This window comes from Macaca nemestrina, chromosome 9 (genome assembly GCF_043159975.1).
Source record: "Macaca nemestrina isolate mMacNem1 chromosome 9, mMacNem.hap1, whole genome shotgun sequence".
Taxonomy (NCBI): domain Eukaryota; kingdom Metazoa; phylum Chordata; class Mammalia; order Primates; family Cercopithecidae; genus Macaca; species Macaca nemestrina.
Window position 1 is genome coordinate 61,557,331 of NC_092133.1, and position 15,744 is coordinate 61,573,074.

The following is a 15,744-nucleotide window of genomic DNA, read 5'->3' on the forward strand; positions in this document are numbered from 1 at the left end:
TTGACTTAATATATAGCAAACTTTCTTCTTGCGACACTTTCAGGCAGAATAAATGACATTCAGTGTCTGACAGCAGAGAAAGACATTTACAAGATTAGAAGCGATTTTCTGGATTAGTGGTGACTTTGGGGTCCTCTGAAGCCCATCTCTCTGTCTCCAGATGGAGTTATCCTTTAACCTTCCTGGACAGGTGGCTATCAGTACTCCATCTCCAGGGAGGGTTCTGCTAGTGTTATTAACAACTGTCATTCAACTTGACCTAAGCTCTCAAGTAGAACTATCACATGCTGACTTCAGCTTATTTATATAGTGTTTTTTCAATTGTCTTAATCAGAGAAATAAGAATTTTAGCTGTGAATTTCCAGTGAGAGTATTGAGCTTTGTAAGCCTATAAACAAATTCAATAGCTTCGATTTGATTTCAGTTTTCTTCCATCTAACAAAGAAAAACTATTAATCTCCTTTGTTATATTAAGATATTCTCAAATTATATAGCAAAATTAAAATAACAGAATGTCTATTTTATAATATTATCTCAAGTTTAATTCAGATTTTACTTCTAAGTGTTGCCTTTTAGAAAACCACAGATTACTCTATGATGATAATCCATTAAATTGTTAGAAGTATTTTAAAAATAAATGTGTATTGAATATATACTATCACTCTTAGTACCCTATCACCCATTGAGAAACGGGATTTAACTATTTTTTTCCTTGGTTCCAATGATTATTTACTTAAACGACAACACCAAAATTGTTATAGTTTATCCACTGGGGGAAAAAACAAATAATACACACATTATTGGTTATTTTTAGAAGAAAATTTAAGGAAGCTTTACAGATAGCAATCTGTGGGAGAAATGGAAGATGACATAGTTTGAAATAGAATAGACACATTTGAATTCCAAAGACAGTACGTTCTATTTCATTAAAAGCATTGAAATTGATGGTGCAAGTGCAGTAAAACTCAATTAACTGATACCTGACTTGTCTGGAATTTCAATTAGCCATATTTCCTCCATATCTGATTTTTAGAAAATAATGAAAAATGAGGGGGAAGAATCCCTCATTGATATAAACTTAAACACCTTTAGTCATGCCAGTTTTCCCATTCGAACCTCTTCATAAGTCTCCTTGACTTTTCAATTTCTTCTTCCCAATAACCCGCACCTTTCTAATTTCTACCCGCAACTAGAGTTATCTTGTGAAGTAGAAATCTCTATCTCCATTTCAGTTTAAACATTTGAAAATTGAACAGACTTCTTAGATACCTGACAGACTTTCTTGCCACGACCTATATAGCTCCTTCATGGCCAGCACCCCACTTTTCTCTCCATCATTATCTTAAACCATATTTCACCTTGACTTCCCCTCTAGCTGCTCCTTCCTCTGTCATCTTGGCATTATATTCATGCTCACTCCCACTGCAGAAGTATTTTTTCTTCTGGAAATCTCCTAGCCTAGTGAATATCTGTACATTATAGACTAAGAAGAATAAATCTGATACATGGGTAGATTCCAGCTTAATCCACATGTCCTTAAGGAAACCTTCACCAACATCCTCACACAATGAAACCCACATTGTCTGTTCTCCTAGCACATATTTCTCTTTCATAATTATTATAATGATAATTTAACAAATATTTTGTGATTATTTAATTAAATATGGATTTCTCATTCATTAACCCTTAAAGGGCATCTATATGTATTTTTGTTTGTGATATTGTTTCCAGTCCTTAGCACAGTATTTGGTACATAGTGAGTTCCACAAAAGTTGGTTGAATGAATACAAGTACAGATTTCTTATAAAGATAAACTCTTCAGAAATCACTTAGTACTCTTGTTGTGAGGTGTTTTGAATTTCAGATACATTCATGCTATTCGAGAACACAGTGGATGCCCCTCACAATGCTCCCACTCAAACCTACTTGTGGGACTGACTTTCACGCACCGTCAGTAAAGTCAGACTATTTCTCCTGTCAAGGCAGATAGTATTTGCTAGAGAAGAAAAAATGAGTGACACTTAGGGAAGTCTATGATTTTATAACTCATGAGTGACAAAAAGAACCTAGAAATGGATTGCTTACACAGGGAAGTTTGGGAGACCCCAGGATAAAGAGTACAAGGAAATAGTGTGGTGGGTAAAGTTAAGGGAAACAGTGGTGAGAGGTAAATATGAAAGGAAAGAAGACGAAACAGAGTGTGACCCTGGAACCATGAATCAAACGCCACTGCCTGATGCCTCCTTCCCCCTTCCCCCACCACTCTGGACACACACATCTAGACTCTAAGACTTTGAAACAACTTCCTTAACACCTGCCTGTATTACCCTTGAAGACTTAATAAGGACCTTTGAGAACTGGCTTCGGTAAGGTAGGTGAAATCTTATCTACAGCAGGTAATGACCTTCATGGGCACTGATGGCCATCAGTGCTGACATTGAAGCTACAGGAATAACATGTGACATAACATGTTATGTAAATAACACAGGAAAATCTAGATATACAATTATAGAAAAAGGGTTAATTTAGCCACCTGATTTCCCCCATTCCCTTCTAGAAATAGCGTTATGAGCCTGCCCCAAAAGATAAATAGATTAGATGATAGAGAGAGAGAGAGACAGAGAGACATAGACACACCTATACAAATATGCATACATACATATATATGTACATATGTGTATGTATGCACACACATATAGACACAAATGCAGAAATCAGTGTAGATACATATGTATTGAAAAACAGAATGAAAAGCCCTGATCACGTTTAATTGATCTTAAGAAAATTTTGGAATATATGTCCTGCAGTGTGGCTTATGACAAGATCATTAAAATACATAGATTTATTTCCTGTTTTTTAGCATTTACTTTTGTTCAATAGAGGCATGGATTAAAGACAAAAAATAAACTCATTAACATTAATTTTTGTGACTTTTTTAAGCTTATTAGTTTCTAAAATATATACAGTCATCCTTTGGTATCTGCAAGGATTAATTCCCGGACTGCCTCAGACACCAAAATCTGTGCAAACTGCATTCTTGCAGTCCTCCCTGTAAAATCTGCACTATGATAAGTCAGTCTGTAGGGTTTCACGTTCTGAGAATACTTTTATTTTCCATCTGCTGTTGGTTGCAGATGTGTAATCACCCATTCAAAGGACCTGACCGTATTTACTGAAAAAAATACAAGAATAAGTGGGTTCTTGCAGTCATACTTGTGTTGTTCAAGGGTCAACCTGTATTTTAAATCTGAATGCTAAGAAATATGCAATTATGTATTTTTAAAAGCATGCATTTACTTGCAAGACTAATGTATTTTGCTCTGAGGAGAAATAGTTACTAGTGCGAAAATCAGATTAATATATATGAAGTTTCAGAGCTATGAGATACTTTCGTGACCATTTATTCATTCATTTGTACTACTCAAGTAGTATTTATGGCTGGTCAGCCTTATAGCTGATAGAAAATAGATAAAGATTCTGTCCTTAGGGAATGTCTGCATATGAATTGAAATGTTCTAAATTACTAGCTGGAACATAGTAAATACTTTGAGAGTTATGTCTCTGGTAGTTCAGAGCAAGGGTGTCTTCATCTAACAGGGAAGATCAGAAAAGTTTCACTGAGCTAATTAATTTGCCCTTCCCTTGAAGAGTGAGCGTGATCAACAAATGCAAAAATGAATTGTCAATGGATTTTTTTATGGTAGCAGAATTCTTTCTTTAAATGCAATAGTTTGTGGGACTTTAGGAAATAAAATGGACACGTGCATTTGGAACAGAGGTGGATGGTTGAATATCCCACTACAGGTTGTATTCTCCCCGACATTTCCATAAAATCTAGATTGACCTCATCTAAACACCACTTTTGCATGCAAAAGGAAGCTTGAGAATAAGTGTTTTACTGGTGATCATGTAGCCAACTAAGAGGTGACAGTTATTTAACAGCAAAATAAGTGGTAGAACTTAGGTCCCCTGACTTCTACTTAGGATGAAAGGTATTGAAAAACAAGTAGGGTTCACACATCAGGTATTTGGTGTAACTCTCAGCTCCGCCATTTGCTAGCTGTATGCTCTTGAGCACCACATGTAACATCTCAGAATTCAGTGTCCTCATCTGAAAAAATCAAGTATTATCCAGTACCACTTGAAAGCATCTGATGTATATCCTGGAATATAGTAGGAATCTAAAACTTGTTGTAAAAGACCCCTGGATTCGTCTAATTCTTCCACATATGAACACGAACACCAGTAAACTTTTCTTAAAATGACTGCAGGCACTGTATGTTAGCTAACTAACACGTTTCACCCTGTTATATCAATTCAGTTTGGCAAGGTCACCAGAGTTTGCACTATTACTGGTGTTGTGCTCTTATTTAAATATTGTGTTAAATCTTGTCTTTCTTTTTTTTTTTTTTTTTTTTTTTTTTGAAGGATGAAATTGGTTACAGATTGAGGAGAGTTGAAACTAATGCCAGTACAAGTGGAAGCTGGCTTGGAATCATTGGACATGCTAAAAGTAGTGATTTGCTGGCCTTAAGCCAACACTCACAAATACAAAACTGGTCATATGTTCAATTAAAAATAACTGTGAAATGTTAGAAAAATGATTTAAAAGAGAATACATCAAAGTAAGCTGAAAGAATGCAGAAATGGAGAAATCTTTAAAAATATGTGAAAATTATCAGAAAAAAAATCTAGTTATCCAAATGCAAAAGAAGATACCCGTATATACAGAATGGTTGTTCAGATAGCTTTACACAGATTTCTCTGCATAAGAAAAAAACACTCATTTTCATATTTTCTTGGAAATGTTCCCAAAATACAAATACGATTCAATCAAATCTCTCCTCAAAATTCTTCTAAAAATATTTTTTTGAGTTCTTACATAAAACAATAAGAATATTTGTCTATAAAAATTAAAGTCCAGCGGGTGTGGTGACTCAAGCCTGTAATCCCAGCACTTTAGGAGGCCGAGGGGGGTGGATCATTTGAGGTCAGGAGTTCGAGGCCAGCCTGGCCAACATGGTGAAACCCTGTCTCTGCTAAAAATACAAAAATTAGCCAGGCATGGTGGTGTGTGCCTGCAGTCCCAGTTTACTCAGGGGGCTGAGGCAGGAGAATCACTGGAACCCAGGAAGCGGAGGTTGCAGTGAGCCAAGATCATGCCATTGCACTCCAGCCTGGGCAATAAAGCAAGATTCCATCTCAAATAGAAAATTAAAGTCCATTATTTTATTCTATGAAATATTAATTTAAGCAAACTGAAAGAACTAAAATTTGAGATGATAGATTAATTTATAAAACTAAATATGCATTTGAGCATTTCAACTAATGTGTTTGTTGCTGTCTTGTATTGAGTCCACTTAAATAACCACATACAGAGATACGCACACAAATTTAGACATACAGCCACACTTGTTACATAGGTATTTCTTGCTACGTTTGTATAATTTCAATATTTACACACATGTCCAGGAAATCTTTAGGTATGACAGTGGACAGACAACAGTCTCTTTTACATCTGAAATAACCGTGATTAGTATGAAATCATTTAGTTACCGTACAAAATGGCATCACAACCAGTGATCTAACAGAGCTTGGAAAGGAATGTACTTTGAACACTCTATTTACTGAATTGTGACTCACATAGAATAACCCCATGAAGACAAGTTGAATGATTTTCTATTCTGACAAAAAATTTATTTTGAACATGTGTTGATCCATGCTTTTAGTCAGATGCTTGGCCACCTAAGGAGATAGACAAGTAAAAGTTCTGGGATATTCATACCAGTAGCTTCACCTTCAGCAAGACTCAAAGAACCTTATAAAAAGTAATAACCTTAGCCAGTGTTTTACCTGTTACCTATATAAATGTAATCATTTCTTGGTGAGGGTTCAGCTGAGGAAGAATCTCTTCACTATTATTTCTTTACGCTTGATGGAACTGAGATAGAAACAAATCAGAACATCACAAAACAAAATACAATTCTAGCGTAAGATGCAGAAATCTCTGACTACAGTCTGAAAGTGTTTCTTAACCCTTTTTGGTCTCAGTTTACTTATCTTTTATTATAAGGATATGAAGAACTGTCCAACCCTACTTTACAGAATTGACATTAGAAATATTTGAGTTAATATGATGAGATGTTTTGAAAAATATAAAGTCCCATACAAATTCACTAAAATCCCTAAGTAAAAGAGGATAGTCTTATTCTTCCCAGCACAAAATGGGCCACTCCTAAAGAAATGCTTTCTGTTTTAAGAGGCCTGTGGACAACTACAGCATATTCTGAGGTTAAAAATCAGAAGAATTCGGAGGCTGAGGTGGGAGGATCACAAGGTCAGGAGATCGACCATTCTGGCTAAAACAATGAAACCCCGTCTCTACTAAAAATACAAAAAATTAGCCAGGCGTGGTGGTGGGTGCCTGTAGTCCCAGCTACTCGGGAAGCTGAGGCAGGAGAATAGTGTGAACCCGGGAGGCGGAGCTTGCAGTGAGCTGAGATGGCGCCACTGCACTCCAGCCTGGGTGACAGAGCAAGACTCCGTCTCAAAAAAAAAAAAAAAAAGAAAGAAAAAATCAGAAGAGTAAAAGACCTCTAACTGAGCCACAAAAGAAGGAAATGTGTGACTGGGTGGAGTGGTTTATCATAGTTGACTATAGGGATAGATATAGAACTAAATGAGTAGTAATTATAGGAAAGAGATTTTCCAAACGAAAAAAGAAAAAAAAAAAGAAATATATTTGAATAGAGTTATCCAAAAGTTGAGTCAACTGTTTTAACACGTGTTTAGTTTATTGGCATACCTGGCCATTAAGCAGAGGCTAAATTGCCACCCGAAAGAAAAGCAGAGAAGCATATGGAAACCTCTGATGGGTAATCAGATTGTGTGGCTGCTATGGTCCCTGCCATTCTGATTCTGAAAGGTTGCTCTGGACAACCATTACCATCACTGCATTGTTCACTGTTCTGGTTATTTATTACTGTATAACAGACTACCTCAAAATTTGATGGCTTAAAGCAATATTTTTTTACTCCCACAATTGTGTTGGTTGGCTGGGAGGATCTTCAGCTTAAAATGGTATTATTCAAGGCATTGGAAAGGCCAGGAGGCCCCAAACAGCTTCACTCAAATAGTTGGCCATTAGTCATGGCCAGCAGCTGTTAGATCTGCTGAGGTACCCTTTTCCTTTATGTGGGCCTCTCCACATGGCTGCTTCCTCACAGAACATTTCAAAAAGCTGCAGATCTCTTAAGCCTTAGTCACCAATGTTACTTTGACTCCTTGAATGTTCTTGAAGTATTGCTGTGTGAGTAACAGAGCTATTCCAGAGTCAGTGTGTCAGGAAAATGCACAAGGACTTAAATACTTGAAGCAAGAAATCACTGGGGGCCATCCTGGAGAGCGACTTTCATAGTTGCAGTATTAGTTGTTAAGAGAAAGAATGTGGTAATAGATATAATTTTAAACAGGTATTTTTCAAGGCAAGAGAGTAGTCCAGAATTTATTGAAATGAGTTACCTTTTGGAAAAGTAAGTTAAAACATGGATATCATAGCTTTACTCTGTTGACTTATTGATTTTGGTCAAATATAAGGTGTGAGTAAAAGCTGTTTAGTCCAGTGTTAACAAATAATGAGCACTTATTAGATGTCAAATACAGGACTAGTTATGGGAGTAACATGATGTGCCTAATATAAGCCTTGCCCATGAGAAACTTCCTGAGTAATTAGGAGACAGACTGGAAAATAGATAATAAAAAAATGGAAGCAGCAATATTAAAAGAGCATTGTATGAAGTACTATGGAGAATACAGTTGAAGTGGCCCCAGAGATAAGATGAAATATGATCTTTTCTCTGAAAGATGAGTATGCATTTTTCTAGCAGTGAAAAAGGGGGAAAGTAAAAAGAATTGACTTTTTATGTACCTATTTTGTGCCAGGTGCTGTGCTAGGTGGTATTTATCAATTATCTACTTTGGTTTTTAAAGCATTCCCATGAAACAGATATTATAATACCCCTTTTACAAAAAGAAGAAACAGATAAAATTACTTACCCAAGGTTAAATGTATCCAGGGACTGTGATTCCAAAATCCATAGTCATTTACTACCCCATATTGCCAGGCAGTAATAAAAGCACATTGAATTTGAAATACTTTCAGAATGTTTACTACTCTTTCCACGAGATTGACTGGGCAGGGATCATATAAAAAGCCTCCCCTGCATCTGCACAGCATCTCTAGAATTCCTCAGTTCCTCATATCACTTCCCATGGACTTCTGTCAAAATTCCCTGTGGAGGGTTGAGCTAGGCTTGCCCTTGCCTAAGATGTTATTTCGATATGAAAATGTTTAATATATAAAAAGTTGCAAATATTGGTCTATAGCTCAAGATTCATACATGTTCATTAGAAATCAAACATTTACTTAGTAGTAGTAATAATAGAACTAGTAGAGGTAGAAGTAGCAGTAGTAGCAACATAATAATAATAATAAATAAGAAAATGTAATTGTAATAAGCCGCAATGCTGCAATGGTATTACACATGCTATTCTACTGCTGGGACATACTCATGTACTCCTTTAAACCTTTGTCTAAGTAAATTCTACACTACATTTATATCTTAGCTTATACAGAATATCTATTGAGTCTTCCTTAATTTCTTCAGCCTAACTATAAGTATTTTACATATTTTATTTAAAAATTCTATTCCTTTACTTCATTGAAAGGAAATTTATTGGTATGATTTAAAAAAATTATACCTATATTCATTTTTAGTGCCTAAGCTCTATCAGGCAGAAAAAAATCTCTTTTTTATTGCATTGTATGTCCTACTCATACTCAGTAGCCAGCACATGGTAGATATTTAAACTTTTCCAAATACGTGAAAGGATAATTAAAGCCTGGGCATGTACAATCTGAGGAGAATGCCAAACAATATCAATTTTTAAGTAGTAAACTGAGAAAGTTGTGCCCTTGAAAGATGCAGAAGAAAATGCTGTTGAGCCTGACAGAACTAGTTAGAAGTAGAAGTAGAAGTAGCAGAGTAGCAGAAGCCTTTCTCCACAAACATGTCAGTATTAATGGATTCATATTCACATCTTGCTATAGTTTGGTTTGTTTGATTCTCCAAATTTCATGTTGAGATGAGGCTTAATGGGAGGTATTTGGGCTAGCGGGCAAATCCCTTGTAAATGGCTTGGTGCCATCCTCAAGGTAATTGAGTGAGTTCTCTCTCTGTTAGTTCTTGAGACAGCTGGTTGTTAGAGTGTAGCACCTCCCTCCCTTCTCTCTTGCTTTTTCTCTCACCATATGATCTGCACTTACAGGCTCCTCTTCCCTTTCCACCATGAGCAGAAGTAATCAGACACCCTCACCAGAAGATCCTGGTGCCATGCTTCGTGTACAGCCTGCAGAACCATGAGCTAAATATACCTCTTTTCTTTATAAATGATCTGGCCTCAGTTTTTCCTTTATAGCAACATGGAATGAACTAAGGTACATGTCCAGCAGTTCACTATATTGATCTTAAGTATACACACAGAAATACACATGCACTTACAACTATTGCAAAATGGTGATGTCATGTGCATTTTGCTATTAAGTATGTTCCTAAAAATATTTTAAATTGAAAAGTATAAAAAGACAATTCTACCAGCCAGAAATATAATCTTTAGAAGAGGAAAGAACCAGATTTGATAATCCAATATAAATTAGCATACTCATCAGGTTATGAGATGCTTTCTATAACTTTCAGAACTTAAAAGTTGTGATGATTTTTTTTTTTTTGAGACGGAGTCTCGCTCTGTTGCCCAGGCTGGAGTGCAGTGGCCTGAGCTCAGCTCACTGCAAACTCTGCCTCCCGGATTCACGCCATTCTCCTGCCTCAGCCTCCCAAGTAGCTGGTACTACAGGTGCCCGCCATCACACCCGGCTAATTTTTTGTATTTTTAGTAGAGAGGGGGTTTCACCATGTTAACCAAGATGGTCTCGATCTCTGACCTCGTGATCCGCCCGCCTCAGCCTCCCAAAGTGCTGGGATTGCAGGTATGAGCCACCGCACCCAGCCTGTGATGATTATTTTTAATATGTCAATGTACACAAAGTCTTTAGATGAGATTAACACTTGAATAAATAAACTTTCAGTAAAGCAGATTGCCTTCCAAAATGTGGATGGGCCTCATCTAATCGATTTAAGGCCTGAATAGAAGAAAAACCTACCTCCTCGAGTAAGAGGAAATTCTCCAACAGACTGCCTTTGGACTTTATCTACCGCTGGCTTTTGTGGGGATTCTGTCTGCTGTCCCACACTGCAGATTTTGAACTTGTCAGCCTCCATAATCACATGAGCCAAATCCTTGTATCTCCATATATATATATATATACACACACACACACATATACACACACACACACACACGCACACATATATATACACACACACAGTCAACACACACACACACTATTGGTTTTGTTTCTCTGGAGAACCCTGACTAATAACAGATTTTGGTACTGAGAGTGATTCTAAAGGAACAAATTCTTAAGGGCAAATTTTCTGAATTGGTTTTGGGGTTTCCAGAATTGGATATTTAATCTGATTAGGTTTAAAGTCACTAACAACTATTTTCAGTGGTAAAAATAGTTCGTGGTATGATCTGGCGATATAGATCCACAAAATATCAACAATGGATAATCGTAACCAAACACTTTTAAGAAGCAAGGGTCTGAGTGGCCCTGGAGAGATCCTGGAATACTGAGGCCGTTAGGCTGAGATGGCCCAGAATTTTATATTCCTACATAAGCAAAACAAATATAAACAGTAAAACAAAACTTAAGTGTAACTAATGAGAAATCACCAACTGACCTCTGAGTACTTTCCACTTCGACCAATCAAATATATTTGTCTTGATTTTGCAAACATAAAAATTTCCTCTCTTATTCCTCTCATTGGAATGGTAAACAACTTTCAGTCTTGTTTTTCCCAATTCATAAATTGTTGAATGCTGAAATAAATTCTTTAAAATTGTAATGTGCCTAAGTTTTTGTTGTTGTTATACTTCTAATGTCACTGGATAAAGTGGGAGAAAAAAAGGATGAGTGATGCAAAAAGTTGCTGATTTTGAATGAGACCCAGAATAAAAGAAAAGTCTGCAGTAGTTCCAGGCTGCCATTTAAGCTGCCATGTATGCAAGTGAGCCATGTGATTCAGCAGATGCAATGGTGTGTTAATTGTCTGTGGCAGTTAGGGATGCTGAAGTGACTGGTTGGGGTGCTCCTGTAGGTGACTATATACTGATTCGTAGGCTATGGCCAATGGTTTGGCTGGATGGGCAGGGACTTAGACAGTAACATGGTTGGAAAATTAATGACAAAACAGTCTAGGGTAGAGATAGGAGGTGGGTAGACCTCTCTGAATGGGCCAAAAACCATGAAGATATTTGTGACCCATGTGAATACTCACCAAAAGGCAACTTCAGTGGAGGGAGACTTTAATAATCAAGTGCGTACAATGACCTGTTCAGTGAATACCGGTCTGCTCCTTTCTCCAGTCACCTCTGTCATTGCCCAGTGGGATGAACAGATTGGCCAGGGTGACAGGGATGAAAGTTGTGCATAAGATTAGTAACACAAACTTCCACTCACCAAGGTGACCTGGCTACAATCACTGCTGAGTGCCCAATCTGCCAGCAGCAGAGACCAACACTGAGTCTACAAAATGACATCATTCCCCAGGGTGATTAACTAGCTATCTGGTGGCACACTTAACTACATTTGATTACTTCTGTTACGGAAGGGGCAGTGTTTGGTTCTTACTAGAATGGACATTTACTTTGGAAATGCATTTTCCGTCCCTGGACACAATGCTTCTACCATCCATGGACATACATAATATCTATCCGCCATCATGTTATTTCACATAGGATTGTTTCTGATTAAGGAACTCATTTTACAGCAAATGAAGTGAGGCAATAGGGCCATGCTCCTGAAATGTGCTGGTGTTACCATATTCCCTGCTATGCTGAAACAGCTGGATTGATAGATCTATGGAATGGCCTTTTAAAGACTCAATTACATTGCCAATTAGGTGGCAATACATTTCAGACTTGTTGCAAAGTTATCCAGTAGGCTACATATGCTCTGAAAAAATGTCCAATATAGGATACTGTTTCTCCCATAGCCAGGACTCAGAAGTCTGGGAAATGAGGGGTGAAATGGGAGTGTCATGAATCTCTATTACTCCTAGTGACTCAGTAGCAAAATGTTTGCTTCTTGTCTTCATGGCCTTATATTCTGCTGGCCTAAAACTCTTAGTTCCAAAGGGAGGAATGCTTCCATCATAAAATCTAACAATTATCTTATTGAATTAAAGGTTAAGATTGCCACCAAGTCCATTTTGGACTATTTATGCCTCCGAATCAACAGGGAAAGCAGGAGTTACTGGGCTGGCTGGATTAACTGATCCTGACTAACAAAGAAAAATGAGACTTCCATTTCACAATGGAGATAAGAAAAAGTATGTGTGGAATACAAGAGATACCCTAGGGAGTCTCTTAGGATTACCATACCTTGTGAATAAAGTCAATGGAAAACTATGACAACCAATTAGATAGGAGTACTAATGCCCAGACCCTTCAGGATTGGTTTGAGTCACTTCACTTGATAAAGAACTATAATCAGCTCAAGTGCTTGCTGAAAGCAAAGAAAACATAGAATGAATAGTGATAGATGGTAGTTGTGAATTGTGAATACCAGCTATGACCCTGTGACCATTTACATAGATGAGGCCTGTGGTTGTCATAATTGTCAGGAATATTTTCTCTTTATTTTGTTATGAATATGGTTGTGTGTGTGTGTGTGTGTGTGTGTGTGTGTGTGTGTGTGTGTTTACATAGAGTTGACTCTTTATTTTTTATTTTACTTTATTTAATTTTTTGAGATGGAGTCTCACTCTGTCGCCCAGGCTGGAGTGCAGTGGTGCGATCTCTGCTCACTGCAAGCTCTGTCTCCTGGGTTCAGGTCATTCTCCTGCCTCAGCCTCCCAAGTAGCTGGGACTACAGGCGCCCACCACCACGCCTGGCTAACTTTTCTGTATTTTTAGTAAAGATGGGGTTTCACCATGTTAGCCAGGATGGTCTCAATCTCCTGACCTCATGATCTGCCCACCTCAGCCTCCCAAAGTGCTAGCATTACAGGTGTGTGCCACCACGCCCGGCCATACAGTTGCCTCTTGAACAGTATGGGGGTAGGCACCAACCCCCAAGCAGTAAAAAATGCATATATTACTTTTGATGCCCCAAAACTTAACCACTAGAAGTGACTGTTTGCCAGAAGCTTTATGGATAACATAAACAGAGGATTAACACAGATTTTGAATGTTACATGTATTACATATGGCATTCTTACAATAAATCAGCTAGAGAAAAGAAAATATCATTAGGAAAGTCATAAGGAAGAGAAAATATATTTACCATTCTTTAAGTGGAAGTGGATCACCATAAAAGTCTTTTTACTCATTAACTTCACATTGAATAGGCTGAGGAAGTAGAACAGGAGAGGCTGGTCTTGCTTTCTTGGATGGCAGGAGTGGGAAAAAAATCCAAATGTAAGTGGACCAGCGCAGTTCAAACTCATGTTGTTCAAGGGTCAACTGTATATACATACTTAGGTATATTGTGTATCTCTATTTTCTTCCCTCTCTCATGACTTTATCACATAACTTAAGATGGATTGACTTTATAGTATTTAAGTGTTGTTAACTTTGCACTGTAGTATTTAAGTTACATGATACCAAAGAGAAGAGTAGACATCAGCCAAAGATGTTGCATCTTGTTCTGGGGAAAGACTTAGTGAGTTTCCAGCTGTGCACAGCATAGTTATATCATGTCAGGTGGAAGTATAGCCTTGTTATTGTATTTGTTGGGAAAGGAAACATGGTTTAAAGAAATATATGAGTGCAAAGTTGACAAGGGCTGGGCTTGTGATGGTTAATTTTATGTGCCAATTTGAGGATATTTTTGGAAGAGATCAACACTTAAATCAGTGAAATATGGGTCAGTCAAATTGTCCTTCATAATGTGGATGGGTCTTATCCAATCAGTTGAAGCCTGGAACAGAATTAGAAGACTGACCTCCCCAAGACAGAGGGAATTCTCCAGCAGACTGCATTCGAACTTCACCTCCACCATCAGTTGTCTTTTGTCTCTGCCTGCCAGTCCATACTGCAGCAGATTTTGAACTTACTGGTTCTATTTCTCTGGAAGACTCTAACTAATTCAATAGGATAAGGTTTTATTTTTTGATTTATTCACCAAATAGGAAAGATGAAGAAGGGCTGCTGGAGAAAGTGCCAGACTAGAACCATAACCACCTATTGTGTTATAATCCTTGCCAACTCTATGATAAACCTATTTGTGATATTACTAGCTCATTCACCAAAGCCAAAGAATACATTTATCATTCTGAAATACAAGAAATCGGTTTCTTTTCTTTTGTTTTTTTTTTTTTTTTTTCAAATTCTCACAGTTATTTTTGCAAACTCTGGATAAAAATTGAAGCTTAAAAGATAATAAGCCTCACTGGAAGTTTATTCTGATGGATTGTTCCAGAAAGTGTATGGAGAGAGAATTTGATTGCCCATTTCTGGAGAAGAGGTTTTTATATATTGAGGTGTTTCTTGCCAAATGTTGGCCTAATTAAGCCTGAGAAAGCCTATTTCTCTGCAGGCCTGGAGCCACAGGATAAAGACAAGCAGTGCTGCAGCATCATGAGACTTTATTATTATGTTGGCAAGACTCCTTTATAAGGAGTAGTTGGGAAGACACCTGGCTAACTGAGGTTTACAGAATGTATGATTTCTGCAACATTGCAGCTGGAATGTTAAAGAGCACAATGCAATTTCTGGAGGAGGATGCTTTGCAGTTGCCAAGAGGCTGAGTATTTCCGAAGGATATTCAACCAATAACCCTCTTCTTCATGCTGATAGTGTTGTGCAAAGCAAATGAAGCATTTGAGGTGGTTCGGATGGACTGATTCCTCAAACCAGTAAAAGCAGTAAGTAGATGTCATGCCATTAAACAAATTGATCTCCATCATTTCCTAAAAACACACAACAACAACAACAACCACCAAACTCACTGGGTACATACAGCATGATCTCAGTTTATAAAAAACTCAGGCCAAGAAAAATCTTTTCTACCTATGCCTATTCTCAAATTAAATTTGGACTAGTTTTAGTTTGAGCCTTTCAACGAGCTTTTTCTTTTTAAAACACAATACGGTAATGCTTTTGCTTTAGCATTTTCTATGTCAGAGTATATCATCAGCCTGGTTCTTGGATTACTTACTTATTTACAAAGAATTTCATATGTACCATGTGAATTATCTGGGTCAGTTTCTTTTTTCATTTTTAAAAAAGGAAATTTAAACTTTGTTATAAATTAAAAGGAAACTGAAAATTTTAAAATCTTGAAATTTATTCTGTGATTGTTACTATTGTAGAACAAGTTTTACCCTTTTTATATTAAACCTTAGTAGTTTTATGTATATAACAAACATAAGCTTTCAAATTTCCTGGCAACAAACCAAGGAAGGGAGTTAAAATTTTAAAAATCCTATTTAGTTTTTCTCTATATAACTTTTAATATATTCCTTTAAAAGTCAAACCAAACGACTTTTTGAAATTATTACACTTTATGAGTTAGATTGTGTATTTGTCACTATACATAGCCCATCAAATTTATAAAAC

General features: G+C 37.0%; 1 long non-coding RNA gene across 1 annotated transcript; it reads right to left on the reverse strand.

Moving 5' to 3' along the window:
* Positions 1-5,675: 5,675 nt before the first annotated feature.
* On the reverse strand, positions 5,676-6,895 carry LOC105466144 (uncharacterized). The gene is made up of 3 exons (XR_977987.3): positions 6,806-6,895; positions 5,854-5,941; positions 5,676-5,745 (listed from the first exon to the last, which is right to left on the reverse strand). It is a non-coding gene; the product is annotated as an uncharacterized lncRNA (long non-coding RNA).
* Between the last annotated feature and the right edge of the window lie 8,849 nt (positions 6,896-15,744).